Source organism: Symsagittifera roscoffensis, chromosome 6 (assembly GCF_963678635.1).
Source record: "Symsagittifera roscoffensis chromosome 6, txSymRosc1.1, whole genome shotgun sequence".
Classification (NCBI taxonomy): Eukaryota; Metazoa; Xenacoelomorpha; order Acoela; family Convolutidae; genus Symsagittifera; species Symsagittifera roscoffensis.
Window position 1 is genome coordinate 43,722,400 of NC_087067.1, and position 27,850 is coordinate 43,750,249.

General features: G+C 34.5%; 17 non-coding genes across 17 annotated transcripts; all 17 read right to left on the reverse strand.

Annotated features, from left to right (window-relative positions):
• Positions 1-1,588: 1,588 nt before the first annotated feature.
• Trnar-ccu (transfer RNA arginine (anticodon CCU)) lies at positions 1,589-1,661 on the reverse strand. Its single transcript has one exon. It is a non-coding gene; the product is annotated as a tRNA-Arg (tRNA).
• A 1,047-nt stretch (positions 1,662-2,708) lies between these two features.
• Positions 2,709-2,781, reverse strand: Trnar-ccu (transfer RNA arginine (anticodon CCU)). The gene has a single exon. It is a non-coding gene; the product is annotated as a tRNA-Arg (tRNA).
• A 998-nt stretch (positions 2,782-3,779) lies between these two features.
• Trnar-ccu (transfer RNA arginine (anticodon CCU)) lies at positions 3,780-3,852 on the reverse strand. Its single transcript has one exon. It is a non-coding gene; the product is annotated as a tRNA-Arg (tRNA).
• Positions 3,853-4,900: 1,048 nt separating this feature from the next.
• On the reverse strand, positions 4,901-4,973 carry Trnar-ccu (transfer RNA arginine (anticodon CCU)). The gene has a single exon. It is a non-coding gene; the product is annotated as a tRNA-Arg (tRNA).
• Positions 4,974-7,087: 2,114 nt separating this feature from the next.
• Trnar-ccu (transfer RNA arginine (anticodon CCU)) lies at positions 7,088-7,160 on the reverse strand. The gene has a single exon. It is a non-coding gene; the product is annotated as a tRNA-Arg (tRNA).
• A 2,119-nt stretch (positions 7,161-9,279) lies between these two features.
• Trnar-ccu (transfer RNA arginine (anticodon CCU)) lies at positions 9,280-9,352 on the reverse strand. The gene has a single exon. It is a non-coding gene; the product is annotated as a tRNA-Arg (tRNA).
• A 1,056-nt stretch (positions 9,353-10,408) lies between these two features.
• Positions 10,409-10,481, reverse strand: Trnar-ccu (transfer RNA arginine (anticodon CCU)). The gene has a single exon. It is a non-coding gene; the product is annotated as a tRNA-Arg (tRNA).
• A 1,058-nt stretch (positions 10,482-11,539) lies between these two features.
• Positions 11,540-11,612, reverse strand: Trnar-ccu (transfer RNA arginine (anticodon CCU)). The gene has a single exon. It is a non-coding gene; the product is annotated as a tRNA-Arg (tRNA).
• A 3,287-nt stretch (positions 11,613-14,899) lies between these two features.
• Positions 14,900-14,972, reverse strand: Trnar-ccu (transfer RNA arginine (anticodon CCU)). Its single transcript has one exon. It is a non-coding gene; the product is annotated as a tRNA-Arg (tRNA).
• A 2,110-nt stretch (positions 14,973-17,082) lies between these two features.
• Positions 17,083-17,155, reverse strand: Trnar-ccu (transfer RNA arginine (anticodon CCU)). The gene has a single exon. It is a non-coding gene; the product is annotated as a tRNA-Arg (tRNA).
• Positions 17,156-18,201: 1,046 nt separating this feature from the next.
• Positions 18,202-18,274, reverse strand: Trnar-ccu (transfer RNA arginine (anticodon CCU)). Its single transcript has one exon. It is a non-coding gene; the product is annotated as a tRNA-Arg (tRNA).
• A 993-nt stretch (positions 18,275-19,267) lies between these two features.
• On the reverse strand, positions 19,268-19,340 carry Trnar-ccu (transfer RNA arginine (anticodon CCU)). The gene has a single exon. It is a non-coding gene; the product is annotated as a tRNA-Arg (tRNA).
• A 2,101-nt stretch (positions 19,341-21,441) lies between these two features.
• Positions 21,442-21,514, reverse strand: Trnar-ccu (transfer RNA arginine (anticodon CCU)). The gene has a single exon. It is a non-coding gene; the product is annotated as a tRNA-Arg (tRNA).
• A 1,054-nt stretch (positions 21,515-22,568) lies between these two features.
• Trnar-ccu (transfer RNA arginine (anticodon CCU)) lies at positions 22,569-22,641 on the reverse strand. Its single transcript has one exon. It is a non-coding gene; the product is annotated as a tRNA-Arg (tRNA).
• A 2,168-nt stretch (positions 22,642-24,809) lies between these two features.
• Trnar-ccu (transfer RNA arginine (anticodon CCU)) lies at positions 24,810-24,882 on the reverse strand. Its single transcript has one exon. It is a non-coding gene; the product is annotated as a tRNA-Arg (tRNA).
• A 994-nt stretch (positions 24,883-25,876) lies between these two features.
• Trnar-ccu (transfer RNA arginine (anticodon CCU)) lies at positions 25,877-25,949 on the reverse strand. The gene has a single exon. It is a non-coding gene; the product is annotated as a tRNA-Arg (tRNA).
• A 1,052-nt stretch (positions 25,950-27,001) lies between these two features.
• Trnar-ccu (transfer RNA arginine (anticodon CCU)) lies at positions 27,002-27,074 on the reverse strand. The gene has a single exon. It is a non-coding gene; the product is annotated as a tRNA-Arg (tRNA).
• Positions 27,075-27,850: the final 776 nt, after the last annotated feature.

The window sequence follows — 27,850 nt, forward strand, 5'->3', positions numbered from 1 at the left end:
TCTTTGGGTTAAAAAAGACCAGTCAACTTTATTTTCGCGCCGTGGTGAGACTTAGGCTCGCAATTTTCTGGCTAGAAATGTAAAGAGTTAACCCAAAGCCACGTCGAATATACTGTGTATTCTATTTTACATTTTGAAATAAATGAAAAACATTCAAACTTTCAGTAAAACAGCAATCTGAACTTACGCAAAAACTGATGAGACTTTCGTTGGTCCGCCAAAAAAGAATGAACAGCCCCTTCAGATTGCTAGATCTATCATTGTTAAAACCAATTAATTAATTTCAACTGAGAATAGCTACGGAAATTTTAAAAAATGGACTAAAACAAAGTCAAAAACTCAAAATTTAAGTATCTGTTTTACTGCTGTAATTGCTGGAGATTCGAACACTTGAATTACATTGATTTAAAACAGCAACCCAATCGAAACTGCTATTAGCTTCAAACTTTTCCCGGACAAATACAGAGCTTAACTACCCGCGGCGAGATTCGAACGCGCAATATTCTGGTTAGGAGCCAGACGCCTTATCCATTAGGCCACGATGGCTGGATCATTAGTTTCATTATAGTAGTTTCATTTTTCGCCATTCGGATTAAAAACTTTCAAAGAAGCAGAGGCCTGAAATTTAACAAGCTGATTTCCAGATGTATACTTAGTAGCGAGCTAATGGCAGGCCTCTGTATAATAAGATCAACACGTCACATTTTAAAAAGTTTAGAAAGAACTGATTAAAAAATAATCAAGACAATAATCTGACTTGGGGGAACTCAAAGAGATCTAGTTTTAAAATTTTTGAAGAATATTTTTGACCAGCCTCGGGTAACCGCCGAAGAAGAATAAATAACAATGAGATTTCCAGATATCTTAATTTGTATCTCGTTTTATTTCAACTGCTAAAAAGATACTAATACAAAAAAGGTAATACTCAACAACAAAAATTCAAAGTTTATTTGACTTTTTTTGTTGCGGTTGCTAGATACTTGCCGTTAAAAGAAATACAATGATTTTCTACGAAAATGTCTCAAATATTTTTTCTATCCTCTTGAACTGGTCTGAACTTTAACAATTGGCTTAATTTTGATAGCATGTTTTACTTTTAATTTTTCCAAGGATTCTTTGGGTTAAAAAAGACCAGTCAACTTTATTTTCCCGCCGTGGTGAAATTTGGCCTCGCAATTTTCTGGCTAGAAAGGTGGAGAGTTAACCCAAAGCCACGTCGAATATATTGTGTATTCTTTTACACATTTTGAAATAAAAGAAAAATATTCAAACTTTCAGTAAAACAGCAATCTGAATTTACGCAAAAACTGATGAGACATTCGTTGAACCCCAAAAAAGAACGAACAGCCTTCAGATTGCTAGATATCTCAATTTGAAAACCGATTGATTAATTTCAACTAAAAATAGCTACGGAAATTTAAAAAAAACTGGACTTAAACAAAGTCAAAAACTCAAAATTTAAGTATCTGTATTACTGTTGGAATTGCTGGAGATTTTGCGGAAATTTGAGGTACAATGATTTAATACAGCCACCCAATCGAAACTGCTATTAGCTTCAAACTTTTTCCGGACAGATACAGAGCTTTACTACCCGCGGCGAGATTCGAACTCGCAATCTTCTGGTTAGGAGCCAGACGCCTTATCCATTAGGCCACGCTGGCTGTATCATCAGTTTCATTATAGTTAAGTTTCATTTTTCGCCATTCGGATTAAAAATTTTCAAAAAAGCAGAGGCCTGAAATTTAACAAGCTGATTTCCAGATGTATGCTTAGTAGCGAGCTAATGGCAGGCCTCTGTATAATAAGATCAACACGTCACATTTTAAAAAGTTTAGAAAGAACTGATTAAAAAATAATCAAGACAATAATCTGACTTGGGGGAACTCAAAGAGATCTAGTTTTAAAATTTTTTGAAGAATATTTTTTGACCAGCCTCGGGTAACCGCCGAAGAAGAATAAATAACAATGAGATTTCCAGATATCTTAATTTGTATCTCGTTTAATTTCAACTGCTAAAAAGATACTAATACAAAAAAGGTAATACTCAACAACAAAAATTCAAAGTTTATTTGACTTTTTTTTTGTTGCGGTTGCTAGATACTTGCCGTTAAAAGATTTACAATGATTTTCTACGAAAATGTCTCAAATTTTTTTCTATCCTCTTGAACTGGTCTGAACTTTAACAATTGGCTTAATTTTGATTGCATGTTTTACTGTTAATTTTTCCTAGGATTCTTTGGGTTAAAAAAGACCAGTCAACTTTATTTTCCCGCCGTGGTGAAATTTGGCCTCGCAATTTTCTGGCTAGAAATGTGGAGAGTTAACCCAAAGCCACGTCGAATATATTGTGTATTCTTTTACACATTTTGAAATAAAGGAAACATATTCAAACTTTCAGTAAAACAGCTATCTAAATTTACGCAAAAACTGATGAGACATTCGTTGAACCCCAAAAAAGAATGAACAGCCTTCAGATTGCTAGATATCTCATTTTGAAAACCGATTGATTAATTTCAACTGAAAATAGCTACGGAAATTTAAAAAAAAATGGACTCAAACAAAGTCAAAAACTCAAAATTAAAGGATCTGTTTAACTGATGTAATTGCTGGAGATTTTGCGGAAACTTGAAGTACAATGATTTAATAGCGCCACCCAAACGAAACTGCTATTAGCTTCAAACTTTTTATGGACAGATACAGATCTTTACTACCCGCGGCGAGATTCGAACTCGCAATCTTCTGGTTAGGAGCCAGACGCCTTATCCATTAGGCCACGCGGGCTGGACTCCGACACTTTCATCGCGGGCCACGCGGGCTGATTTCCAGATGTACACTTAGTAGCGAGCTAATGGCAGGCCTTTGTATAATAAGATCAACACGTCACGTTTTAGAAAATTTTCGACAGAACTGATTAAAAAATAGTCAAGACAATAATCTGACTTGCGGGAACTCAAAGAGATCTAGTTTTAAAATTTTCTGCAGAATTTGTTTTTGAGCAGCCTCGGGTAACCGCCGAAGAAGAGAAAAAAACAATCAGATTTCCAGATAACTTAATTTGTAACTCATTTAATTTCAACTGCTAAAAAGAAACGAAAACAAAATACGTAATAACTCAACCAAAAAAAATTCAAAGTTTATTTGACTTCTTTAATGTTGCGATTGCTAGATACTTGCCGTAAAAGGAAATGCAATGCTTTTCTACAAAAACGTCTCAAATTTTTTTTCTATCCTCTTGAACTGGTCTGAACTTTAACAAATGGCTTAATTTTGAAAGCATTTTTTACCGTTAATTTTTCCTAGGTTTCTTTGGGTTGAAAATAACCAGTCAACTTTATTTTCGCGCCGTGGTGAGACTTAGGCTCGCAATTTTCTGGCTAGAAATTTGAAGAGTTAACCCAAAGCCACGTGGAATATACTGTGTATTCTATTTTACATTTTGAAATAAAGGAAAAACATTCAAACTTTCGGTAAAACAGCAATCTGAACTTACGCAAAAACTGATGAGACATTCGTTGATCCGCCAAAAAAGAATAAACAGCCCCTTCAGATTGCTAGATATATCATTTTTAAAACCGATTAATTAATGTCAAATGAGAATAGCTACGGAAATTTTAAAAAATGGACTAAAACAAAGTCAAAAACTCAAAATTTAAGTATCTGTTTTACTGTTGGAATTGCTGGAGATTTTGCGGAAATTTGAGGTACAATGATTTAATACAGCCACCCAATCGAAACTACTATTAGCTTCAAACTTTTTCCGGACAGATACAGAGCTTTACTACCCGCGGCGAGATTCGAACTCGCAATCTTCTGGTTAGGAGCCAGACGCCTTATCCATTAGGCCACGCTGGCTGTATCATCCGTTTCATTATAGTTAAGTTTCATTTTTCGCCATTCGGATTAAAGATTTTCAAAAAAGCAGAGGCCTGAAATTTAACAAGCTGATTTCCAGATGTATGCTTAGTAGCGAGCTAATGGCAGGCCTCTGTATAATAAGATCAACACGTCACATTTTAAAAAGTTTAGAAAGAACTGATTAAAAAATAATCAAGACAATAATCTGACTTGGGGAAACTCAAAGAGATCTAGTTTTAAAATTTTTTGAAGAATATTTTTTGACCAGCCTCGGGTAACCGCCGAAGAAGAATGAATAACAATGAGATTTCCAGATATCTTAATTTTTATCTCGTTTAATTTCAACTGCTAAAAAGATACTAATACAAAAAAGGTAATACTCAACAACAAAAATTCAAAGTTTATTTGACTTTTTTTTTGTTGCGGTTGCTAGATACTTGCCGTTAAAAGATTTACAATGATTTTCTACGAAAATGTCTCAAATTTTTTTCTATCCTCTTGAACTGGTCTGAACTTTAACAATTGGCTTAATTTTGATAGCATGTTTTACTGTTAATTTTTCCTAGGATTCTTTGGGTTAAAAAAGACCAGTCAACTTTATTTTCCCGCCGTGGTGAAATTTGGCCTCGCAATTTTCTGGCTAGAAATGTGGAGAATTAACCCAAAGCCACGTCGAATATATTGTGTATTCTTTTACACATTTTGAAATAAAGGAAAAATATTCAAACTTTCAGTAAAACAGCAATCTAAATTTACGCAAAAACTGATGAGACATTCGTTGAACCCCAAAAAAGAATGAACAGCCTTCAGATTGCTAGATATCTCATTTTGAAAACCGATTGATTAATTTCAACTGAAAATAGCTACGGAAATTTTAAAAAAAAATGGACTCAAACAAAGTCAAAAACTCAAAATTTAAGGATCTGTTTAACTGATGTAATTGCTGGAGGTTTTGCGGAAACTTGAAGTACAATGATTTAATAGAGCCACCCAAACGAAACTGCTATTAGCTTGAAACTTTTTATGGACAGATACAGATCTTTACTACCCGCGGCGAGATTCGAACTCACAATCTTCTGGTTAGGAGCCAGACGCCTTATCCATTAGGCCACGCGGGCTGGACTCCGACACTTTCATCGCGGGTTACGCGGGCTGATTTCCAGATGTACACTTAGTAGCGAGCTAATGGCAGGCCTCTGTTTAATAAGATCAACACGTCACGTTTTAGAAAATTTTCGACAGAACTGATTAAAAAATAGTCAAGACAATAATCTGACTTGCGGGAACTCAAAGAGATCTAGTTTTAAAATTTTCTGCAGAATTTGTTTTTGACCAGCCTCGGGTAACCGCCGAAGAAGAGAAAAAAACAATCAGATTTCCAGATAACTTAATTTGTAACTCGTTTAATTTCAACTGCTAAAAAGAAACGAAAACAAAATACGTAATAACTCAACCAAAAAAAATTCAAAGTTTATTTGACTTCTTTAATGTTGCGATTGCTAGATACTTGCCGTAAAAGGAAATGCAATGATTTTCTACAAAAACGTCTCAAATTTTTTTTCTATCCTCTTGAACTGGTCTAAACTTTAACAAATGGCTTAATTTTGAAAGCATTTTTTACCGTTAATTTTTCCTAGGTTTCTTTGGGTTGAAAAAGACCAGTCAACTTTATTTTCGCGCCGTGGTGAGACTTAGGCTCGCAATTTTCTGGCTAGAAATTTGAAGAGTTAACCCAAAGCCACGTCGAATATACTGTGTATTCTATTTTACATTTTGAAATAAAGGAAAAACATTCAAACTTTCGGTAAAACAGCAATCTGAACTTACGCAAAAACTGATGAGACATTCGTTGATCCGCCAAAAAAGAATAAACAGCCCCTTCAGATTGCTAGATATATCATTTTTAAAACCGATTAATTAATGTCAAATGAGAATAGCTACGGAAATTTTAAAAAATGGACTAAAACAAAGTCAAAAACTCAAAATTTAAGTATCTGTTTTACTGCTGTAATTGCTGGAGATTTTGCGAAAACTTGAAGTACATTGATTTAAAACAGCCACCCAATCGAAAGTGCTATTAGCTTCAAACTTTTTCCGGACAAATACATAGCTTTACTACCCGCGGCGAGATTCGAACGCGCAATCTTCTGGTTAGGAGCCAGACGCCTTATCCATTAGGCCACTCTGGCTGGATCATCAGTTTCATTACAGTTAAGTTTCATTTTTCGCCATTCGGATTAAAGATTTTCAAAGAAGCAGAGGCCATAAATTTAACAAGCTGATTTCCAGATGTATACTTAGTAGCGAGCTAATGGCAAGCTTCTGTATAATAAGATCAACACGTCACATTTTAAAAAGTTTAGAAAGAACTGATTTAAAAAAATCAAGACAATAATCTGGCTAGGGGGAACTCAAAGAGATCTAGTTTTAAAATTTTTCGAAGAAATTTTTTTTTGACCAGCCTCGGGTAACCGCCGAAGAAGAATAAATAACAATGAGATTTCCAGATATCTTAATTTGTATCTCGTTTAATTTCAACTGCTAAAAAGATACTAAAACAAAAAAGGTAATACTCAACAACAAAAATTCAAAGTTTATTTGACTTTTTTTGTTGCGGTTGCTAGATACTTGCCGTAAAAAGAAATACAATGATTTTCTACAAAAATGCCTCAAATTTTTTTTCTAACCTCTTGAACTGGTCTGAACTTTAACAAATGGCTTAATTTTGATATTATTTTTTACCGTTAATTTTTACTAGGATTCTTTGGGTTAAAAAAGACCAGTCAACTTTATTTTCGCGCCGTGGCGACACTTAGGCTCGCAATTTTCTGGCTAGAAATGTGAAGAGTTAACCCAAAGCCACGTCGATTATATTGTGTATTCTTTTACACATTTTGAAATAAAGGAAAAATATTCAAACTTTCAGTAAAACAGCAATCTGAATTTACGCAAAAACTGATGAGACATTCGTTGAACCCCAAAAAAGAATGAACAGCCTTCAGATAGCTAGATATCTCAATTTGAAAACCGATTGATTAATTTCAACTGAAAATAGCTACGGAAATTTAAAAAAATGGACTAAAACAAAGTCAAAAACTCAAAATTAAAGTATGTTTTACTGCTGTAATTGCTGGAGATTTTGCGGAAACATGAGGTACAATGATTTAATAGAGCCACCCAAACGAAACTGCTATTAGCTTCAAACTTTTTACGGCCAGATACAGAACTTTACTACCCGCGGCGAGATTCGAACTCGCAATCTTCTGGTTAGGAGCCAGACGCCTTATCCATTAGGCCACGCGGGCTGGACTCCGACACTTTCATCGCGGGCCACGCGGGCTGATTTCCAGATGTACACTTGGTAGCGAGCTAATAGCAGGCCTCTGTATAATAAGACCAACACGTCACGTTTTAGAAAAATTTCGACAGAACTGATTAAAAAATAGTCAAGACAATAATCTGACTTGCGGGAACTCAAAGAGATCTAGTTTTAAAATTTTTTGCAGAATTTGTTTTTGACCAGCCTCGGGTAACCGCCGAAGAAGAAAAAAAAACAATCAGATTTCCAGATATCTTAATTTGTAACTCGTTTAATTTCAACTTCTAAAAAGAAACGAAAACAAAAAAGGTAATAACTCAACCAAAAAAAATTCAAAGTTTATTTGACTTCTTTATTGTTGCGATTGCTAGATACTTGCCGTAAAAAAAATACAATGATTTTCTATAAAACCGTCTCAAATTTTTTTTCTAACCTCTTGAACTGGTCTGAACTTTAACAAATGGCTTAATTTTGATAGCATTTTTTACCGTTAATTTTTCCCAGAATTCTTTGGGTTAAAAAAGACCAGTCAACTTTATTTTCGCACCGTGGTGAGACTTAGGCTCGCAATTTTCTGGCTAGAAATGTGAAGAGTTAACCCAAAGCCACGTCGAATATACTGTGTATTCTATTTTACATTTTGAAATAAAGGAAAAACAATCAAACTTTCAGTAAGACAGCAATCTGAACTTACTCAAAAACTGATGAGACATTCGTTGATCCGCCAAAAAAGAAAGAACAGCCCCTTCAGATTGCTAGATATATCATTTTTAAAACCGATTATTTAATTTCAACAGAAAATAGCTACGGAAATTTTAAAAAATGGACTAAAACAAAGTCAAAAACTCAAAATTTAAGTATCTGTTTACTGCTGTAATTGATGGAGATTTTGCGAAAACTTGAAGTACACTGATTTAAAACAGCCACCCAATCAAAACTGCTATTAGCTTCAAACTTTTTCCGGACAAATACAGAGCATTACTACCCGCGGTGAGATTCGAACACGCAATCTTCTGGTTAAGAGCCAGACGCCTTATCCATTAGGCCACGCTGGCTGGATCATCAGTTTCATTATAGTTAAGTTTCATTTTTCGCCATTCGGATTAGAGATTTTCAAAGAAGCAGAGGCCTGAAATTTAACAAGCTGATTTCCAGATGTATACTTAGTAGCGAGCTAATGGCAGGCCTCTGTATAATAAGATCAACACGTCACATTTTAAAAAGTTTAGAAAGAATTGATTAAAAAATAATCAAGACAATAATCTGACTTGCGGGAACTCAAAGAGATCTAGTTTTAAAATTTTCTACAGAATTTGTTTTTGACCAACCTCGGGTAACCGCCGAAGAAGAAAAAAAAAACAATCAGATTTCCAGATATCTTAATTTGTAACTCGTTTAATTTCAACTGCTAAAAAGAAACGAAAACAAAAAAAGTAATAACTCAACCAAAAAAAATCAAAGTTTATTTGACTTCTTTATTGTTAAGATTGCTAGATACTTGCCGTAAAAAAACATACAATGATTTTCTACAAAACCGTCTCAAAATTTTTTTCTATCCTCTTGAACTGGTCTGAACTTTAACAAATGGCTCAATTTTGATAGCATTTTTTACCGTTAATTTTTCCTAGGATTCTTTGGGTTAAAAAAGACCAGTCAACTTTATTTTCGCGCCGTGGTGAGACTTAGGCTCGCAATTTTCTGGCTAGAAATGTGAAGAGTTAACCCAAAGCCACGTCGAATATACTGTGTATTCTATTTTACATTTTGAAATAAAGGAAAAACATTCAAACTTTCATTAAAACAGCAATCTGAACTTACGCAAAACTGATGAGACATTCGTTGATCCGCCAAAAAAGAATGAACAGCCCCTTCAGATTGCTAGATATATCATTTTTAAAACAGATTAATTGATTTCAACTGAAAATAGCTACGGAAAATTTAAAAATAGACTAAAACGAAGTCAAAAACTCAAAATTTAAGTATCTGTTTAACTGCTGTAATTGCTGGAGATTTTGCGGAAACTTGAGGTACAATGATTTAATACAGCCACCCAATCGAAGCTGCTATTAGCTTCAAACTTTTTCCGGACAGATACAGAGTTTTTCTACCCGCGGCGAGATTCGAACTCGCAATCTTCTGGTTAGGAGCCAGATGCCATATCCATTAGGCCACGCGGGCTCGATCATCGGTTTCATTATAGTTAAGTGTCGGAGTCCAGCCCCATTAGGCCACGCGGGCTGGACTCCGACACTTTCATCGCGGGCCACGCTGGCTGATTTCCAGATGTATACTTAGTAGCGAGCTAATGGCAGGCCTCTGTATAATAAGATCAACACGTCACATTTTAAAAAGTTTAGAAAGAATTGATTAAAAAATAATCAAGACAATAATCTGACTTGCGGGAACTCAAAGAGATCTAGTTTTAAAATTATCTACAGAACTTGTTTTTGACCAGCTTCGGGTAACCGCCGAAGAAGAAAAAAAAACAATCAGATTTCCAGATATTCTTAATTTGTAACTCGTTTAATTTCAACTGCTAAAAAGATACTAAAACAAAAAAGGTAATACTCAACAACAAAAATTCAAAGTTTATTTGACTTTTTTTTGTTGCGGTTGCTAGATACTTGCCGTAAAAAGAAATACAATGATTTTCTACAAAAATGCCTCAAATTTTTTTTTAACCTCTTGAACTGGTCTGAACTTTAACAAATGGCTTAATTTTGATAGCATTTTTTACCGTTAATTTTTCCTAGGATTCTTTTGGTTGAAAAAAAGAACAGTCAACTTTAATTTCGCGCCGTGGTGAGATTTGGCCTCGCAATTTTCTGGCTAGAAAGGTGGAGAGTTAACTCAAAGCCACGTCGAATATATTGTGTATTCTATTACACATTTTGAAATAAAGGAAAAATATTCAAACTTTCGAAAAAACAGCAATCTGAACTTACGCAAAAACTGATGAGACATTCGTTGAATCCCCAAAAAAGAATGAACAGCCTTCAGATTGCTAGATATCTCATTTTAAAAACCGATTAATTAATTTCAACTGAAAATAGCTACGGAAATAATAAAAAAAATGGACTGAAACAAAGACAAAAACTCAAAATTTAAGTATCTGTTTTACTGCTGTAATTGCTGGAGATTTTGCGGAAACTTGAGGTACAATGATTTAATACAGCCATCCAATCGAAGCTGCTATTAGCTTCAAACTTTTTCCGGACAGATACAGAGTTTTTCTACCCGCGGCGAGATTCGAACTCGCAATCTTCTGGTTAGGAGCCAGATGCCATATCCATTAGGCCACGCGGGCTCGATCATCGGTTTCATTATAGTTAAGTGTCGGAGTCCAGCCCCATTAGGCCACGCGGGCTGGACTCCGACACTTTCATCGCGGGCCACGCGGGCTGATTTCCAGATGTTTACTTAGTAGCGAGCTAATGGCAGACCTCTGTATAATAAGATCAACACGTCACATTTTAAAAAGTTTAGAAAGAATTGATTAAAAAATAATCAAGACAATAATCTGACTTGCGGGAACTCAAAGAGATCTAGTTTTAAAATTATCTACAGAATTTGTTTTTGACCAGCTTCGGGTAACCGCCGAAGAAGAAAAAAAAACAATCAGATTTCCAGATATTCTTAATTTGTAACTCGTTTAATTTCAACTGCTAAAAAGATACTAAAACAAAAAAGGTAATACTCAACAACAAAAGTTCAAAATTTATTTGACTTTTTTTTGTTGCGGTTGCTAGATACTTGCCGTAAAAAGAAATACAATGATTTTCTACAAAAATGCCTCAAATTTTTTTTTTAAAATCTTGAACTGGTCTGAACTTTAACAAATGGCTTAATTTTGATAGCATTTTTTACCGTTAATTTTTCCTAGGATTCTTTGGGTTGAAAAAAAGAACAGTCAACTTTAATTTCGCGCCGTGGTGAGATTTGGCCTCGCAATTTTCTGGCTAGAAAGGTGGAGAGTTAACTCAAAGCCACGTCGAATATATTGTGTATTCTATTACACATTTTGAAATAAAGGAAAAATATTCAAACTTTCGAAAAAACAGCAATCTGAACTTACGCAAAAACTGATGAGACATTCGTTGAATCCCCAAAAAAGAATGAACAGCCTTCAGATTGCTAGATATCTCATTTTAAAAACCGATTAATTAATTTCAACTGAAAATAGCTACGGAAATAATAAAAAAAAATGGACTGAAACAAAGACAAAAACTTAAAATTTAAGTATCTGTTTTACTGCTGTAATTGCTGGAGATTTTGCGGAAACTTGAGGTACAATGATTTAATACAGCCATCCAATCTAAGCTGCTATTAGCTTCAAACTTTTTCCGGACAGACACAGAGTTTTTCTACCCGCGGCGAGATTCGAACTCGCAATCTTCTGGTTAGGAGCCAGATGCCATATCCATTAGGCCACGCGGGCTCGATCATCGGCTTCATTATAGTTAAGTGTCGGAGTCCAGCCCCATTAGGCCACGCGGGCTGGACTCCGACACTTTCATCGCGGGCCACGCGGGCTGATTTCCAGATGTTTACTTAGTAGCGAGCTAATGGCAGGCCTCTGTATAATAAGATCAACACGTCACATTTTAAAAAGTTTAGAAAGAATTGATTAAAAAATAATCAAGACAATAATCTGACTTGCGGGAACTCAAAGAGATCTAGTTTTAAAATTATCTACAGAATTTGTTTTTGACCAGCTTCGGGTAACCGCCGAAGAAGAAAAAAAAACAATCAGATTTCCAGATATCTTAATTTGTAACTCGTTTAATTTCAACTGCTAAAAAGATACTAATACAAAAAAGGTAATACTCAACAACAAAAATTCAAAGTTCATTTGACTTTTTTTGTTGCGGTTGCTAGATACTTGCCGTTAAAAGATTTACAATGATTTTCTACGAAAATGTCTCAAATTTTCTTTCAACCTCTTGAACTGGTCTGAACTTTAACAAATGGCTTAATTTTGATAGCATTTTTTACCGTTAATTTTTCCTAGGATTCTTTGGGTTAAAAAAGACCAGTCAACTTTAATTTCGCGCCGTGGTGAGATTTGGCCTCGCAATTTTCTGGCTAGAAAGGTGGAGAGTTAACTCAAAGCCACGTCGAATATATTGTGTATTCTATTACACATTTTGAAATAAAGGAAAAATATTCAAACTTTCGAAAAAACAGCAATCTGAACTTACGCAAAAACTGATGAGACATTCGTTGAATCCCCAAAAAAGAATGAACAGCCTTCAGATTGCTAGATATCTCATTTTAAAAACCGATTAATTAATTTCAACTGAAAATAGCTACGGAAATAATAAAAAAAAAAATGGACTGAAACAAAGACAAAAACTCAAAATTTAAGTATCTGTTTTACTGCTGTAATTGCTGGAGATTTTGCTAACACTTGAAGTACATTGTTTTAAAACAGCAACCCAATCGAAACTGCTATTAGCTTCAAACTTTTCCCGGACAAATACAGAGCTTTACTACCCGCGGCGAGATTCGAAAGCGCAATCTTCTGGTTAAGAGCCAGACGCCTTATCCATTAGTCCACGATGGCTGGATCATTAGTTTCATTATAGTTAAGTTTCAATTTTCGCCATTCGGATTAAAAACTTTCAAAGAAGCAGAGGCCTGAAATTTAACAAGCTGATTTCCAGATGTATACTTAGTAGCGAGCTAATGGCAGGCCTCTGTATAATAAGATCAACACGTCACATTTTAAAAAGTTTAGAAAGAATTGATTAAAAAATAATCAAGACAATAATCTGATTTGCGGGAACTCAAAGAGATCTAGTTTTAAAATTTTTTACAGAATTTGTTTTTGACCAGCTTCGGGTAACCGCCGAAGAAGAAAAAAAAACAATCAGATTTCCAGATATCTTAATTTGTTACTCGTTTAATTTCAACTGCTAAAAAGATACTAAAACAAAAAAGGTAATACTCAACAACAAAAATTCAAAGTTTATTTGACTTTTTTTGTTGCGGTTGCTAGATACTTGCCGTAAAAAGAAATACAATGATTTTCTACAAAAATGCCTCAAAATTTTTTTTAACCTCTTGAACTGGTCTGAACTTTAACAAATGGCTTAATTTTGATAGCATTTTTTACCGTTAATTTTTACTAGGATTCTTTGGGTTAAAAAAGAAATAAAAGCTAATGGCAGGCCTCTGTATAATAAGATCAACACGTCACATTTTAAAAAGTTTAGAAAGAAGTATTCTTTGAAATAAAAGAAAAATCTAGGATTCTTTGAAATAAAAGAAAAATATTCAATTTTTCAGTAAAACAGCAATCTGAATTTACGCAAAAACTGATGAGACATTCGTTGAACCCCCAAAAAAGAATGAACAGCCTTCAGATTGCTAGATATCTCATTTTGAAAACCGATTGATTCATTTCAACTAAAAATAGCTACGAAATTTTAAAAAAACTTGGACTAAAATAAAGTCAAAAACTCAAAATTTAAGTATCTGTTTAACTGCTGTAATTACTGGAGATTTTGCGGAAACTTGAGGTACAATGATTTAATACAGCCATCCAATCGAAACTGCTATTAGCTTCAAACTTGTTCCGGACATATACAGAGCTTTACTACCCGCGGCGAGATTCGAACGCGCAATCTTCTGGTTAGGAGCCAGACGCCTTATCCATTAGGCCACGATGGCTGGATCATTAGTTTCATTATAGTTAAGTTTCATTTTTCGCCATTCGGATTAAAAACTTTCAAAGAAGCAGAGGCCTGAAATTTAACAAGCTGATTTCCAGATGTATACTTAGTAGCGAGCTAATGGCAGGCCTCTGTATAAAAAGATCAACACGTCACATTTTAAAAAGTTTAGAAAGAACTGATTAAAAAATAATCAAGACAATAATCTGACTTGCGGGAACTCAAAGAGACCTAGTTTTAAAACTTTTCGAACAAATTTTTTTTTTGACCAGCCTCGGGTAACCACCGAAGAAGAATAAATAACAATGAGATTTCCAGATATCTTAATTTGTAACTCGTTTAATTTCAACTGCTAAAAAGATACGAAAACAAAAAAGGTAATAACTCAACAAAAAAAATTCAAAGTTTATTTGGCTTTTTTCTGTTGCGGTTGCTAGATACTTGCCAGAAAATGAAATACAATGATTTTCTACAAAAATGTCTCAATTTTTTTTTCTATCCTCTTGAACTAGTCTGAACTTTAACAAATGGCTTAATTTTGATAGCATTTTTTACCGTTAATTTTTCCTAGGCTTCTTTGGGTTAAGAAAGACCAGTCAACTTTATTTTCGCGCCGTGGCGAGACTTAGGCTCGCAATTTTCTGGCTAAAAATGTGAAGTGTTAACCCAAAGCCACGTCGAATATATTGTGTATTCTATTAAACATTTTGAAATAAAGGAAAAATATTCAAACTTTCAGTAAAACAGCAATCTGAACTTACGCAAAAACTGATGAGACATTCGTTGAACCGCCAAAAAAAATGAACAGCCTTCAGATTGCTAGATATCTCATTTTGAAAACCGATTGATTAATTTCAACTGAAAAAAGCTACGGAAGTTAAAAAAAAATGGACTAAAACAAAGTCAAAAACTCAAAATAAAAGAATCTGTTTTACTGATGTAATTGCTGGAGATTTTGCAGAAACTTGAAGTACAATGATTTATTAGAGCCACCCAAACGAAACTGCTATTAGATTCAAACTTTTTACGGACAGATACAAAACTGTACTACCCGCGGCGAGATTCGAACTCGCAATCTTCTGGTTAGGAGCCAGACGCCTTATCCATTAGGCCACGCGGGCTGTACTCCGACACTTTCATCGCGGGCCAAGTGGGCTGACTTCCAGATGTACACTTAGTAGCGAGCTAATGGCAGGCCTCTGTATAATAAGATCAACACGTCACGTTTTAGAAAAATTTCGACAGAACTGATTAAAAAATAGTCAAGACAATAATCTGACTTGCGGGAACTCAAAGAGATCTAGTTTTAAAATTTTCTGCAGAATTTCTTTTTGACCAGCCTCGGGTAACCGCCGAAGAAGAAAAAAAAACAATCAGATTTCCAGATATCTTAATTTGTAACTCGTTTAATTTCAACTGCTAAAAAGAAACGAAAACAAAAAGGTAAAAACTCAACCAAAAAAAATTCAAAGTTTATTTGATTTCTTTATTGTTGCGATTGCTAGATACTTGCCGTAAAAGGAAATACAATGATTTTCTACAAAAACGTCTCAAATTTTTTTTCTATCCTCTTGAACTGGTCTGAACTTTAACAAATGGCTTAATTTTGATAGCATTTTTTACCGTTAATTTTTCGTAGGATTTTTGGGTTAAAAAAGACCAGTCAACTTTATTTTCGCGCCGTGGTGAGACTTAGGCTCGCAATTTTCTGGCTAGAAATGTTAAGAGTTAACCCAAAGCCACGTCGAATATACTGTGTATTCTATTTTACATTTTGAAATAAATGAAAAACATTCAAACTTTCAGTAAAACAGCAATCTGAACTGACGCAAAAACTGATGAGACATTCGTTGGTCCGCCAAAAAAGAATGAACAGCCCCTTCAGATTGCTAGATATATCATTGTTAAAACCGATTAATTAATTTCAACTGAGAATAGCTACGGAAATTTTAAAAAATGGACTAAAACAAAGTCAAAAACTCAAAATTTAAGTATCTGTTTTACTGCTGTAATTGCTGGAGATTCGAACACTTGAATTACATTGATTTAAAACAGCAACCCAATCGAAACTGCTATTAGCTTCAAACTTTTCCCGGACAAATACAGAGCTTTACTACCCGCGGCGAGATTCGAACGCGCAATCTTCTGGTTAGGAGCCAGACGCCTTATCCATTAGGCCACGATGGCTGGATCATTAGTTTCATTGTAGTAGTTTCATTTTTCGCCATTCGGATTAAAAACTTTCAAAGAAGCAGAGGCCTGAAATTTAACAAGCTGATTTCCAGATGTATACTTAGTAGCGAGCTAATGGCAGGCCTCTGTATAATAAGATCAACACGTCACATTTTAAAAAGTTTAGAAAGAACTGATTAAAAAGTAATCAAGACAATAATCTGACTTGGGGGAACTCAAAGAGATCTAGTTTTAAAATTTTTGAAGAATATTTTTGACCAGCCTCGGGTAACCGCCGAAGAAGAATAAATAACAATGAGATTTCCAGATATCTTAATTTGTATCTCGTTTAATTTCAACTGCTAAAAAGATACTAATACAAAAAAGGTAATACTCAACAACAAAAATTCAAAGTTTATTTGACTTTTTTTTGTTGCGGTTGCTAGATACTTGCCGTTAAAAGAAATACAATGATTTTCTACGAAAATGTCTCAAATATTTTTTCTATCCTCTTGAACTGGTCTGAACTTTAACAATTGGCTCAATTTTGATAGCATGTTTTACTGTTAATTTTTCCTAGGATTCTTTGGGTTAAAAAAGACCAGTCAACTTTATTTTCCCACCGTGGTGAAATTTGGCCTCGCAATTTTCTGGCTAGAAAGGTGGAGAGTTAACCCAAAGCCACGTCGAATATATTGTGTATTCTTTTACACATTTTGAAATAAAAGAAAAATATTCAAACTTTCAGTAAAACAGCAATCTGAACTTACGCAAAAACTGATGAGACATTCGTTGAACCGCTAAAAAAGAATGAACAGCCTTCAGATTGCTAAATATCTCAATTTGAAAACCGATTGATTAATTTCAACTGAAAATAGCTACGGAAATTTTAAAAAAACTGGATTTAAACAAAGTCAAAAACTCAAAATTTAAGTATCTGTTTTACTGTTGGAATTGCTGGAGATTTTGCGGCAATTTGAGGTACAATGATTTAATACAGCCACCCAATCGAAACTGCTATTAGCTTCAAACTTTTTCCGGACAGATACAGAGCTTTACTACCCGCGGCGAGATTCGAACTCGCAATCTTCTGGTTAGGAGCCAGACGCCTTATCCATTAGGCCACGCTGGCTGGATCATCAATTTCATTATAGTTAAGTTTCATTTTTCGCCATTCGGATTAAAGATTTTTAAAAAAGCAGAGGCCTGAAATTTAACAAGCTGATTTCCAGATGTATACTTAGTAGCGAGCTAATGGCAGGCCTCTGTATAATAAGATCAACACGTCACATTTTAAAAAGTTTAGAAAGAACTGATTAAAAAATAATCAAGACAATAATCTGACTTGGGGGAACTCAAAGAGATCTAGTTTTAAAATTTTTTGAAGAATATTTTTTGACCAGCCTCGGGTAACCGCCGAAGAAGAATAAATAACAATGAGATTTCCAGATATCTTAATTTGTATCTCGTTTAATTTCAACTGCTAAAAAGATACTAATACAAAAAAGGTAATACTCAACAACAAAAATTCAAAGTTTATTTGACTTTTTTTGTTGCGGTTGCTAGATACTTGCCGTTAAAAGATTTACAATGATTTTCTACGAAAATGTCTCAAATTTTTTTCTATCCTCTTGAACTGGTCTGAACTTTAACAATTGGCTTAATTTTGATAGCATGTTTTACTGTTAATTTTTCCTAGGATTCTTTGGGTTAAAAAAGACCAGTCAACTTTATTTTCCCGCCGTGGTGAAATTTGGCCTCGCAATTTTCTGGCTAGAAATGTGGAGAGTTAACCCAAAGCCACATCGAATATATTGTGTATTCTTTTACACATTTTGAAATAAAGGAAAAATATTCAAACTTTCAGTAAAACAGCAATCTAAATTTACGCAAAAACTGATGAGACATTCGTTGAACCCCAAAAAAGAATGAACAGCCTTCAGATTGCTAGATATCTCATTTTGAAAACCGATTGATTAATTTCAACTGAAAATAGCTACGGAAATTTAAAAAAAAAATGGACTCAAACAAAGTCAAAAACTCAAAATTAAAGGATCTGTTTAACTGATGTAATTGCTGGAGATTTTGCGGAAACTTGAGGTACAATGATTTAATACAGCCATCCAATCGAAGCTGCTATTAGCTTCAAACTTTTTATGGACAGATACAGATCTTTACTACCCGCGGCGAGATTCGAACTCGCAATCTTCTGGTTAGGAGCCAGACGCCTTATCCATTAGGCCACGCGGGCTGGACTCCGACACTTTCATCGCGGGCCACGCGGGCTGATTTCCAGATGTACACTTAGTAGCGAGCTAATGGCAGGCCTCTGTATAATAAGATCAACACGTCACGTTTTAGAAAATTTTCGACAGAACTGATTAAAAAATAGTCAAGACAATAATCTGACTTGCGGGAACTCAAAGAGATCTAGTTTTAAAATTTTCTGCAGAATTTGTTTTTGACCAGCCTCGGGTAACCGCCGAAGAAGAGAAAAAACAATCAGATTTCCAGATAACTTAATTTGTAACTCGTTTAATTTCAACTGCTAAAAAGAAACGAAAATAAAATACGTAATAACTCAACCAAAAAAATTCAAAGTTTATTTGACTTCTTTAATGTTACGATTGCTAGATACTTGCCGTAAAAGGAAATGCAATGATTTTCTACAAAAACGTCTCAAATTTTTTTTCTATCCTCTTGAACTGATCTGAACTTTAACAAATGGCTTAATTTTGAAAGCATTTTTTACCGTTAATTTTTACTAGGATTCTTTGGGTTAAAAAAGACCAGTCAACTGTATTTTCGCGCCGTGGCGACACTTAGGCTCGCAATTTTCTGGCTAGAAATGTGAAGAGTTAACCCAAAGCCACGTCGAATATATTGTGTATTCTTTTACACATTTTGAAATAAAGGAAAAATATTCAAACTTTCAGTAAAACAGCAATCTGAATTTACGCAAAAACTGATGAGACATTCGTTGAACCCCAAAAAAGAATGAACAGCCTTCAGATAGCTAGATATCTCATTTTGAAAACCGATTGATTAATTTCAACTGAAAATAGCTACGGAAATTTAAAAAAATGGACTAAAACAAAGTCAAAAACTCAAAATTCAAGGATCTGTTAAACTGATGTACTTGCTGGAGATTTTGCGGAAACTTGAAGTACAATGATTTAATAGAGCCACGCAAACGAAACTGCTATTAGCTTCAAACTTTTTACGGCCAGATACAGAACTTTACTACCCGCGGCGAGATTCGAACTCGCAATCTTCTGGTTAGGAGCCAGACGCCTTATCCATTAGGCCACGCGGGCTGGACTCCGACACTTTCATCGCGGGCCACGCGGGCTGATTTCCAGATGTACACTTGGTAGCGAGCTAATAGCAGGCCTCAGTATAATAAGATCAACACGTCACGTTTTAGAAAAATTTCGACAGAACTGATTAAAAAATAGTCAAGACAATAATCTGACTTGCGGGAACTCAAAGAGATCTAGTTTTAAAATTTTTTGCAGAATTTGTTTTTGACCAGCCTCGGGTAACCGCCGAAGAAGAAAAAAAAACAATCAGATTTCCAGATATCTTAATTTGTAACTCGTTTAATTTCAAAAAGAAACGAAAACAAAAAAGGTAATAACTCAACCAAAAAAAATTCAAAGTTTATTTGACTTCTTTATTGTTGCGATTGCTAGATACTTGCCGTAAAAAAAATACAATGATTTTCTATAAAACCGTCTCAAATTTTTTTTCTAACCTCTTGAACTGGTCTGAACTTTAACAAATGGCTTAATTTTGATAGCATTTTTTACCGTTAATTTTTCCCAGAATTCTTTGGGTTAAAAAAGACCAGTCAACTTTATTTTCGCACCGTGGTGAGACTTAGGCTCGCAATTTTCTGGCTAGAAAGGTGAAGAGTTAACCCAAAGCCACGTCGAATATACTGTGTATTCTATTTTACATTTTGAAATAAAGGAAAAACATTCAAACTTTCAGTAAGACAGCAATCTGAACTTACTCAAAAACTGATGAGACATTCGTTGATCCGCCAAAAAAGAAAGAACAGCCCCTTCAGATTGCTAGATATATCATTTTTAAAACCGATTATTTAATTTCAACAGAAAATAGCTACGGAAATTTTAAAAAATGGACTAAAACAAAGTCAAAAACTCAAAATTTAAGTATCTGTTTACTGCTGTAATTGATGGAGATTTTGCGAAAACTTGAAGTACACTGATTTAAAACAGCCACCCAATCGAAACTGCTATTAGCTTCAAACTTTTTCCGGACAAATACAGAGCATTACTACCCGCGTTGAGATTCGAACACGCAATCTTCTGGTTAAGAGCCAGACGCCTAATCCATTAGGCCACGCTGGCTGGATCATCAGTTTCATTATAGTTAAGTTTCATTTTTCGCCATTCGGATTAGAGATTTTCAAAGAAGCAGAGGCCTGAAATTTAACAAGCTGATTTCCAGATGTATACTTAGTAGCGAGCTAATGGCAGGCCTCTGTATAATAAGATCAACACGTCACATTTTAAAAAGTTTAGAAAGAATTGATTAAAAAATAATCAAGACAATAATCTGACTTGCGGGAACTCAAAGAGATCTATTTTTAAAATTTTCTACAGAATTTGTTTTTGACCAGCCTCGGGTAACCGCCGAAGAAGAAAAAAAACAATCAGATTTCCAGATATCTTAATTTGTAACTCGTTTAATTTCAACTGCTAAAAAGAAACGAAAACAAAAAAAGTAATAACTCAACCAAAAAAAAATCAAAGTTTATTTGACTTCTTTATTGTTGCGATTGCTAGATACTTGCCGTAAAAAAAATACAATGATTTTCTACAAAACCGTCTCAAATTTTTTTTCTATCCTCTTGAACTGGTCTGAACTTTAACAAATGGCTCAATTTTGATAGCATTTTTTACCGTTAATTTTTCCTAGGATTCTTTGGGTTAAAAAAGACCAGTCAACTTTATTTTCGCGCCGTGGTGAGACTTAGGCTCGCAATTTTCTGGCTAGAAATGTGAAGAGTTAACCCAAAGCCACGTCGAATATACTGTGTATTCTATTTTACATTTTGAAATAAAGGAAAAACATTCAAACTTTCATTAAAACAGAAATCTGAACTTACGCAAAACTGATGAGACATTCGTTGATCCGCCAAAAAAGAATAAACAGCCCCTTCAGATTGCTAGATATATTATTTTTAAAACAGATTAATTGATTTCAACTGAAAATAGCTACGGAAAATTTAAAAAATGGACTAAAACGAAGTCAAAAACTCAAAATTTAAGTATCTGTTTAACTGCTGTAATTGCTGGAGATTTTGCGGAAACTTGATTTAATACAGCCATCCAATCGAAGCTGCTATTAGCTTCAAACTTTTTCCGGACAGATACAGAGTTTTTTTACCCGCGGCGAGATTCGAACTCGCAATCTTCTGGTTAGGAGCCAGATGCCATATCCATTAGGCCACGCGGGCTCGATCATAGGTTTCATTATAGTTAAGTGTCGGAGTCCAGCCCCATTAGGCCACGCGGGCTGGACTCCGACACTTTCATCGCGGGCCACGATGGCTGATTTCCAGATGTATACTTAGTAGCGAGCTAATGGCAGGCCTCTGTATAATAAGATCAACACGTCACATTTTAAAAAGTTTAGAAAGAATTGATTAAAAGATAATCAAGACAATAATCTGACTTGCGGGAACTCAAAGAGATCTAGTTTTAAAATTATCTACAGAATTTGTTTTTGACCAGCTTCGGGTAACCGCCGAAGAAGAAAAAAAAACAATCAGATTTCCAGATATCTTAATTTGTAACTCGTTTAATTTCAACTGCTAAAAAGATACTAAAACAAAAAAGGTAATACTCAACAACAAAAATTCAAAGTTTATTTGACTTTTTTTTGTTGCGGTTGCTAGATACTTGCCGTAAAAAGAAATACAATGATTTTCTACAAAAATGCCTCAAATTTTTTTTTAACCTCTTGAACTGGTCTGAACTTTAACAAATGGCTTAATTTTGATAGCATTTTTTACCGTTAATTTTTCCTAGGATTCTTTGGGTTAAAAAAGACCAGTCAACTTTAATTTCGCGCCGTGGTGAGATTTGGCCTCGCAATTTTCTGGCTAGAAAGGTGGAGAGTTAACTCAAAGCCACGTCGAATATATTGTGTATTCTATTACACATTTTGAAATAAAGGAAAAATATTCAAACTTTCGAAAAAACAGCAATCTGAACTTACGAAAAAACTGATGAGACATTCGTTGAATCCCCAAAAAAGAATGAACAGCCTTCAGATTGCTAGATATCTCATTTTAAAAACCGATTAATTAATTTCAACTGAAAATAGCTACGGAAATAATTTAAAAAAATGGACTGAAACAAAGACAAAAACTCAAAATTTAAGTATCTGTTTTACTGCTGTAATTGCTGGAGATTTTGCGGAAAATTGAGGTACAATGATTTATTACAGCCATCCAATCGAAGCTGCTATTAGCTTCAAACTTTTTCCGGACAGATACAGAGTTTTTCTACCCGCGGCGAGATTCGAACTCGCAATCTTCTGGCTAGGAGCCAGATGCCATATCCATTAGGCCACGCGGGCTCGATCATCGGTTTCATTATAGTTAAGTGTCGGAGTCCAGCCCCATTAGGCCACGCGGCTGGACTCCGACACTTTCATCGCGGGCCACGCGGGCTGATTTCCAGATGTTTACTTAGTAGCGAGCTAATGGCAGGCCTCTGTATAATAAGATCAACACGTCACATTTTAAAAAGTTTAGAAAGAATTGATTAAAAAATAATCAAGACAAAAATCTGACTTGCGGGAACTCAAAGAGATCTAGTTTTAAAATTATCTACAGAATTTGTTTTTGACCAGCTTCGGGTAACCGCCGAAGAAGAAAAAAAAACAATCAGATTTCCAGATATCTTAATTTGTAACTCGTTTAATTTCAACTGCTAAAAAGATACTAATACAAAAAAGGTAATACTCAACAACAAAAATTCAAAGTTTAATTGACTTTTTTTTGTTGCGGTTGCTAGATACTTGCCGTTAAAAGATTACAATGATTTTCTACGAAAATGTCTCAAATTTTTTTTCAACCTCTTGAACTGGTCTGAACTTTAACAAATGGCTTAATTTTGATAGCATTTTTTACCGTTAATTTTTCCTAGGATTCTTTGGGTTAAAAAAGACCAGTCAACTTTAATTTCGCACCGTGGTGAGATTTGGCCTCGCAATTTTCTGGCTAGAAAGGTGGAGAGTTAACTCAAAGCCACGTCGAATATATTGTGTGTTCTATTACACATTTTGAAATAAAGGAAAAATATTCAAACTTTCGAAAAAACGGCAATCTGAACTTACGCAAAAACTGATGAGACATTCGTTGAATCCCCAAAAAAGAATGAACAGCCTTCAGATTGCTAGATATCTCATTTTAAAAATCGATTAATTAATTTCAACTGAAAATAGCTACGGAAATAATAAAAAAAATGGACTGAAACAAAGACAAAAACTCAAAATTTAAGTATCTGTTTTACTGCTGTAATTGCTGGAGATTTTGCGAACACTTGAAGTACATTGATTTAAAACAGCAACCCAATCGAAACTGCTATTAGCTTCAAACTTTTCCCGGACAAATACAGAGCTTTACTACCCGCGGCGAGATTCGAACGCGCAATCTTCTTGTTAGGAGCCAGACGCCTTATCCATTAGGCCACGATGGCTGGATCATTAGTTTCATTATAGTTAAGTTTCATTTTTCGCCATTCGGATTAAAAACTTTCAAAGAAGCAGAGGCCTGAAATTTAACAAGCTGATTTCCAGATGTATGATTAGTAGCGAGCTAATGGCAGGCCTCTGTATAAAAAGATCAACACGTCACATTTTAAAAAGTTTAGAAAGAATTGATTAAAAAATAATCAAGACAATAATCTGATTTGCGGGAACTCAAAGAGATCTAGTTTTGAAATTTTTTACAGAATTTGTTTTTGACCAGCTTCGGGTAACCGCCGAAGAAGAAAAAAAACAATCAGATTTCCAGATATCTTAATTTGTAACTCGTTTAATTTCAACTGCTAAAAAGATACTAAAACAAAAAGGTAATACTCAACAACAAAAACTCAAAGTTTATTTGACTTTTTTTGTTGCGGTTGCTAGATACTTGCCGTTAAAAAAGAAATACAATGATTTTCTACAAAAATGCCTCAAATTTTTTTTTAACCTCTTGAACTGGTCTGAACTTTAACAAATGGCTTAATTTTGATAGCATTTTTTACCGTTAATTTTTACTAGGATTCTTTGGGTTAAAAAAGACCAGTCAACTTTATTTTCGCGCCGTGGCGAGACTTGGGCTCGCAATTTTCTGGCTAGAAATGTGAAGAGTTAACCCAAAGCCACGTCGATTATATTGTGTATTCTTTTACACATTTTGAAATAAAGGAAAAATATTCAAACTTTCAGTAAAACAGCAATCTGAATTTACGCAAAAACTGATGAGACATTCGTTGAACCCCAAAAAAGAATGAACAGCCTTCAGATTGCTAGATATCTTATTTTGAAAACCGATTGATTAATTTCAACTGAAAATAGCTACGGAAATAAAAAAAATTGGACTAAAACAAAGTCAAAAACTCAAAATTTAAGTATCTGTTTTACTGATGTAATTGCTGGAGATTTTGCGGAAACTTGAAGTACAATGATTTAATAGAGCCACCCAAACGAAACTGCTATTAGCTTCAAACTTTTTACGGACAGATACAGAACTTTACTACCCGCGGCGAGACTCGAACTCGCAATCTTCTGGTTAGGAGCCAGACGCCTTATCCATTAGGCCACGCGGGCTGGAATCCGTCACTTTCATTGCGGGCCATGCGGGCTGATTTCCAGATGTACACTTAGTAGCGAGCTAATGGCAGGCCTCTTTATAATAAGTTCAACACGTCACGTTTTAGAAAAATTTCGACAGAACTGATTAAAAAATAGTCAAGACAATAATCTGACTTGCGGGAACTCAAAGAGATCTAGTTTGAAAATTTTCTGCAGAATTTGTTTTTGACCAGCTTCGGGTAACCACCGAAGAAGAAAAAAAAAACAATCAGATTTCCAGATATCTTAATTTGTAACTCGTTTAATTTCAACTGCTAAAAAGAAACGAAAACAAAAAAGGTAATACTCAACAACAAAAATTCAAAGTTTATTTGACTTTTTTTGTTGCGGTTGCTAGATACTTGCCGTAAAAAGAAATACAATGATTTTCTACAAAATGCCTCAATTTTTTTTCTAACCTCTTGAACTGGTCTGAACTTTAACAAATCGCTTAATTTTGATAGCATTTTTTACCGTTAATTTTTCCTAGGATTCTTTGGGTTCAAAAAGACCAGTCAACTTTATTTTCGCGCCGTAGTGAGACTTAGGCTCGCAATTTTCTGGCTAGAAATGTGAAGAGTTAACCCAAAGCCCACTCGAATATACTGTGTATTCTATTTTACATTTTGAAATAAAGGAAAAACATTCAAACTTTCAGTAAAACAGCAATCTGAACTTACGCAAAAACTGATGAGACATTCGTTGATCCGCCAAAAAAGAATGAACAGCCCCTTCAGATTGCTAGATATATCATTTTTAAAACCGATTTATTAATTTCAACTGAAAATAGCTACGGAAATTTTGAAAAATTGACTAAAACAAAGGCAAAAAACTCAAAATTTAGGTATCTGTTTCACTGCTGTAATTGCTGGAGATTTTGCGAAAACTTGAAGTACATTGATTTAAAACAGCCACCCAATCGAAACTGCTATTAGCTTCAAACTTTTTCCGGAAAAATACAGCGCTTTACTACCCGCGGCGAGATTCGAACGCGCAATCTTCTGGTTAGGAGCCAGACGCCTTATCCATTAGGCCACGCTGGCTGGATCATCACTTTCATTATAGTTAAGTTTCTTTTTTCGCCATTCGGATTAAAGATTTTCAAAGAAGCAGAGGACTGAAATTTAACAAGCTGATTTCCGGATGTATACTTATTAGCGAGCTAATGGCAGGCCTCTGTATAATAAGATCAACACGTCACATTTTAAAAAGTTTAGAAAGAACTGATTAAAAAACAATCAAGACAATAATCTGACTTGCGGGAACTCAAAGAGATCTAGTTTTAAAATTTTCTGCAGAATTTGTTTTTGACCAGCCTCGGGTAACCGCCGAAGAAGAAAAAAAAACAATCAGATTTCCAGATATCTTAATTTGTAACTCGTTTAATTTCAACTGCTAAAAAGAAACGAAAACAAAAAAGGTAATAACTCAACCAAAAAAAATTCAAAGTTAATTTGACTTCTTTATTGTTGCGATTGCTAGATACTTGCCGTAAAAAGAAATACAATGATTTTCTACAAAAACGTCTCAAATTTTTTTTCTATCCTCTTGAACTGGTCTGAACTTTAACAAATGGCTTAACTTTGATAGCATTTTTTACCGTTAATTTTTCCTAGGATTCTTAGGGTTAAAAAAGACCAGTCAACTTTGGTTTCGCGCCGTGGTGAGACTTAGGCTCGCAATTTTCTGGCTAGAAATGTGAAGAGTTAACCCAAAGCCACGTCGAATATACTGTGTATTCTATTTTACATTTTGAAATAAAGGAAAAACATTCAAACTTTCAGTAAAACAGCAATCTGAACTTACGCAAAAACTGATGAGACATTCGTTGATCCGCCAAAAAAGAATGAACAGCCCCTTCAGATTGCTAGATATATCATTTTTAAAACAGATTAATTAATTTCAACTGAAAATAGCTACGGAAATTTTAAAAAATGGACTAAAACAAAGTCAAAAACTCAAAACTTAAGTATCTGTTTTACTGCTGTAATTGCTGGAGACTTTGCGAAAACTTGAAGTACATTGATTTAAAACAGCCACCCAATCGAAACTGATATTAGCTTCAAACTTTTTCCGGACAAATACAGAGCTTTACTACCCGCGGCGAGATTCGAACGCGCAATCTTCTGGTTAGGAGCCAGACGCCTTATCCATTAGGCCACGCTGGCTGGATCATCAGTTTCATTATAGTTAAGTTTCATTTTTCGCCATTCGGATTAAAGATTTTCAAAAAAGCAGAGGCCTGAAGTTTAACAAGCTGATTTCCAGATGTATACTTAGTGGCGAGCTAATGGCAGGCTTCTGTATAATAAGATCAACACGTCACATTTTAAAAAGTTTCGAAAGAACTGATTAAAAAATAATCAAGACAATAATCTGACTTGGGGGAACTCAAAGAGATCTAGTTTTAAAATTTTTTGAAGAATTTTTTTTTGACCAGCCTCGGGTAACCGCCGAAAAAGAAAAAATAACAATGAGATTTCCAGATATCTTAATTTGTAACTCGTTTAATTTCAACTGATAAAAAGATACTAAAACAAAAAGGTAATACTCAACAACAAAAATTCGAAGTTTATTTGACTTTTTTTGGTTGCGGTTGCTAGATACTTGCCGTAAAAAGAAATACAATGATTTTCTACAAAAACGCCTCAATTTTTTTTTCTAACCTCTTGAACTGGTCTGAACTTTAACAAATGGCTTAATTTTGATAGCATTTTTTACCGTTAATTTTTACTAGGATTCTTTGGGTTAAAAAAGACCAGTCAACTTTATTTTCGCGCCGTGGCGAGACTTAGGCTCGCAATTTTCTGGCTAGAAATGTGAAGAGTTAACCCAAAGCCACGTCGAATATATTGTGTATTCTTTTACACATTTTGAAATAAAGGAAAAATATTCAAACTTTCAGTAAAACAGCAATCTGAATTTACGCAAAAACTAATGAGAC